General features: G+C 36.2%; 1 pseudogene; it reads right to left on the bottom strand.

Moving 5' to 3' along the window:
* Window positions 1-3,122: 3,122 nt before the first annotated feature.
* On the bottom strand, window positions 3,123-4,550 carry LOC118627741 (annotated as a pseudogene).
* Between the last annotated feature and the right edge of the window lie 545 nt (window positions 4,551-5,095).

The following is a 5,095-nucleotide window of genomic DNA, read 5'->3' as shown; positions in this document are numbered from 1 at the left end:
ACCACTGAGCAAACTGGCCAGGGCTGGGAGACTATTTTCATAGATGTGGTAGGGGCCTGCTCAGTGTCCAAAGAAGGAAGAGTAGACAACCATTTTAGGGAGCTGCTATGAAAATAGTCACTTCACAGAGAAATGTAAGTAAGTACCTGAGAGAATGAGGGAAAGTATGTAGCAGTAGGAATAAGAAAACAAACATCTATTGAAGGGCTAGGTTCTGGGAGGAATGGGGACTTGAGAGTCAGCTGCCAAGGCTGTGACTAGCCACTACCAATTACAAACCACTGGGCCAGCAAGTATTCAAAATTGCACACTATGATCATGTATGTAAATATGACTTAATATGAGGAAACCAATGCATATAATATGCTATATCAATAGGTAAAACAATGTTTGTAAGACTTTAATAATTGCTGAAAGATATATGATAAAAGTAATTTACTAAAATAATAAGAAAACAAGTCTTTCATAATGTAATAAAGAGCACTTAAAATTATATCAACCAGAGTGACAAAGGATTAGTGAAGCACATACTTTCATTCATTGTTTGAGGCAAGGTAAATGGGATTGACAACTTTGGAAAACAATTGAATATATAAGTTCCATGAGATATAATTTTTAGCTTGATTTATTAATGTAAATTATGTCATTCTTCTTTCCAAAAAAACCCAAGCCAAAATGAAAATAAAAGCTCTAAACACAGAAGTGTAAGTTTCAGTGATATTCAAAATATTCAAATGCTTATGATTTAGGGTAAAATAAAATTTGACTGTGCATCTCCTTTACATATCTAGATATTTATGTATAAATTGTACACATGTACTTGTGTAAATATTTTATATGTAGCATGTAACCATACATAAAAAGGAACTGAAATCAGATGAATTAAAAATGTTATTATCAATACTATTTTATACTAGTAAGAGCATTGTGGTTGAATATTTCTTATAATTTTGAAAATATTTGTTTAACATTTCAGTTTTCAACAACTTTATGGCCTGCTCTTAAGATTACTATTTTTGATACTTTTATAAAAAGTCAAGGTTATTGAGGCAAACTTTGCATATAGTAAACTTTACTTTGTTTGAGAGCACAGTTTGAGTTTTGAAAATGTATACAGTTTTGTAACCACTACCATAATCAGGATATAGAACATTTTCCTAACCTCATAAACTACCCCTCTAACCCTGAGCCTCCTTGCAGCCACTGGCAATCAATCACTGATCCAATTTCTCCCCTATACTTTTTCCTTTTCCAAGGTCATATAAATTGTACCAATTTTGTGTCTGCCTTCTTTTACTTAGCCTTTTGTGTCTATTAAAAAAAAAAAAAAAGCTCAATGCTTTTGAGATTATCCAAGTTGTTGAATGTATCAGTGTTTTGTTCCTTTTGATTTATGAGTAATATCCTTTAACAGCTTATTTATTTACCAGTATGAATATTTTGGTGCTTTTAATTCTGGGCTATTATAAATAAAAATGTATTTATATAAAATATCTGCATAAACATATGCTTTAATTTCTCTTGGGTAAATAACTATGAGTGCTATTGCAATAAGTACATGATTTCCAAGATAGGCATACCGTTTTGTATTCCCACCAGCAATTAATGAGAGTCCTAATCTTTCTCATCCTCACTTTGAATGTCACATTAAAAAATTTTTTTTTGTCATTCTGATAGGTATGTGTTATGGTTTGAACTGTGTGCCCCCTCCTATTCATATGTTGAAATCTTGACCCCTAGTACCTTAGGATGTGACTGTATTTGGAGACAAGGCCATTAAAGAAGTCATATGGGTGAGCCCTAATCCAATATGATTCTTGTCCTTATTAGAGGAGATTCAGGCACAGATATGCAGAGAGAAAACCATGTGAAGACAAAGGGAGGAGATAGCTATCAATAAGCCAAAGAGAGAAGCCTCAGATCTCAGACTTGTATCCTCCAGAATCATGAGACAATACATTTCTGTTGTTTGTGCCACTGTAAGAAAGCAAAATTTGCCATCCCCAAATCTGTGTCTCTACATGAGAATTATTTCTCTTTTTTAAAGAAACAAAGTACTTGGGAAGAAACTTTGATTTCCCCCTTAACTGCCTAAAAAAAGTTAGATTGAGGGCCTGTTCCAAGAAATAGAGCTATCACCAGAGATATGTACAAAGAATATGGGTTAAGTGTGATAGGGGAAACTTGGCAGAATCTAAAGATCAAAGTTCCTACTGTGTCCAACTATCTCTGCCCAGAGACATTTGTCACCAAATATTTGCTTACCAGAATACTACTTTACCAAGCAAGTAAACTTTTATTTACCAAACATTTACTTTTCCATGTTAATTGCTTTCTCCCCTTTGAAGTCCCAAACCACTAATTCCTCCTCAGCTCAAGTTGGCATCTATGCCTCAACTTCCTATATTCTTATGAAAGCCCTGCACATACGTAAGCAATTAAATTTGGTTATTTTTCTCCTGTTAATGTCCACCGTCAATTTAATTCTTGGACCAGCCAGAAGAACCTTGAAGGACCTACAAAAATTTCTTCTTCCCCAACATCACCAATTCTGTAGTGCTTTGTTATTAGCCCTAATACAATGTGCAAATGTATATTATTGCAGTTATTATTTAAATATTCTTAATAACTAATACTATTGAACATATATTTTTTGTGTTCCTTTGAGTCCACATTTTATCATTGGTAATGTATTTGTTCAAATATTTCACTCATTTATTTTCATCTTATTGAATTTTTTAAAAATTCAGAATGCCTTTTAAAAAAAATAATTATATAAAAAGCTACAATGATGCATTTACGAATAATGCATTTATGAATAACTTTTATGAGGAGAGGAGACAGAGTCTCCTTCACAGAAGTTTCACCAATACTCCAGGGTCAAGGGAGGGGTCTGCAATGTCTGAGAAAGAAATTCCAAGATCCACGAGGTGGACATTAGTTATGAGTGATGAGGAAATGTCAAGGTGGCTGTGTATGCTGGCAAATTCAGTTTCATCATCCCTGGGAAAAGAGCCCCAAAGAAATTCTGGCTGCAAAAAATAACATCATGGCAAAGGACTGATTTCTTCAGTACAATAAGAACTAGAGGAACACACTACTTTTCAGGGCTGTTTATACATTCAATACACTGTAGACAGTGCAGAAAATGGGTTTTGCTTGCTAACAACTAGCTTCTGATGCTGATGTGATATATAGCCTTTAATGTGACCCATACATATCAGGTTGGCAGAATACACTGAACTTCATTGATGTCCATGTCTTCCACTTACATAAATTTCAAGGCAACTAGAAAAGCATCCAGAGATAATTGGTGTGTTTTGAGTAACAAGTACACTTTTTATTTATTTTATTTTTTTTATAATCACTCGAGGGCATTTTTGCATTTATTTTCAGACAGAGCGGGAGGGAGAGAGGGCGAAAGAGAGAAACATGGAGTGGTTGCCACCCACACAACCCCAATCAGGGTCAGGGACAAACTGCAACTGAGGTACATGCCCTTAGTGGGACTGAACCCGAGCCTCTCTGGTCCGTGAGCTGATGCTGTAACCACTGCGCCAAACCGGCCAGGGCACAAGTACACTTTCTTAACAAGATTTCTGTAGGTGATAATCCTCAGCTTTTCGAGGATAAGGAAGATGCCACCGCGAATAAAAAAGGTTTCATGCTTCGTGTGAGCCTCGTTCAATCGAAGGAGATTGCTTTCACTTACAGCTTTGGTTACTTCAGCAAACTACATGAGATAATACTTTTTCAAAAGCTCAATGGTTGGCATATGACGCAACCATTTTTACTGGATGTAAATAAATCAAAATCATCCTTTTGTTCTGACTTAAACAATGACAGTGCTCAAAGGCAAAGGACAGGTACTCTTCGACTTGCTTAAAGACACCATCATACCTGGCCTTTCGTCCAACATAGAATCTGTATGTCACTCTCTGTGTTGTACGTAATCATCTTTCAGGTTTGAGCTGTCAATAGCTCTGATGAGAGGTTTACACAAGTGGAATCTGTTGATCTTAAAGTAAATCTTGAATAATGGATTCACCAGAAACAGCATCCCCCACCTCTTAGAATCCTCTATACCAGCACAAGTGTCACCGGCACAGACTCAGAAACAGCTCATCAACAATTCAGCTGCTTTTTCCAACATGTCGCCAACTTTCCTTTTTCCTTTCTTAACCAACTGCTGATTTGCATTATTGGCTAATACTCAAAGGTCAAGTGCTACTGCATACATGACTGGCAGAGCCAAGTTTTCTTCTTTGTGGGCCTGAAATGTCCACAGGAGTGATTGGATGATAACAGTCTGGCATTTGTATGCCTCTATGAAAGCGTGGTTCCACACCACCTAAGTGCACCTTAAATGGGCTGCAAACATTTCATGAAAGGGGGTTCTAAAACTTGTTGACAATTCTCTTCTGGAGAGGTCAGCTGAAGTCGTGGGTTGGCAACATGAGGTTGCTTGAAAGACACAGCCCCACACAGGATTCTTCATCTCTGGTATCAATTGCTTCATAGACCAGCTGAAACTCTCTGGTCCTGGGCATGCCTAGGAATGAGTTCTTTCTTGGCTGCTGTTGGTCATGTGGAAAACTCCAGGCTCCAAGCTGATCCACGAGGAATCATCTGCTGCAGGTACTAGTTGATAGTGATGCCTCATCTTACTGATTTTTTAATGTTCTTTACATATTTGGACTACAAGTCTTTTATTAGATATGTGATTAACAAATATTTAGTCCCAATTTATGGCCTGGTTTTTGATTTTCTAAAATGTCTATTTTGAAAAGTGGAGGTATAGTTTTAAGTCCAAATGATTATTATTTTTTCATTTACGATTCTTGCTTTTTATTATTCTTTTGTTATTTTTTGCAAGTTTAATTAAAGTACGATAAACTGTGCAGACTTAAGGTATACATATGATCATTTGTGACATATGTATATACCCTTGAAACCATCTCCAGTCAAGATAATAAAAATTTGACTTCTGGTCAAGATGGCGGCATAGGTAAATGCGGTATCACATCCTCCCAAAACCACATCAAAGTTACAACTAAACTACAGAACAACCATCATTCAAAACTGCCTGACATTG

The sequence above is a fragment of the Molossus molossus genome, unplaced genomic scaffold, assembly GCF_014108415.1.
Source record: "Molossus molossus isolate mMolMol1 unplaced genomic scaffold, mMolMol1.p scaffold_m16_p_13, whole genome shotgun sequence".
NCBI classification, from domain to species: domain Eukaryota; kingdom Metazoa; phylum Chordata; class Mammalia; order Chiroptera; family Molossidae; genus Molossus; species Molossus molossus.
The sequence above is the reverse complement of the archived record's forward strand: the minus strand, read 5'-3'. Positions and strand labels throughout refer to the sequence as shown.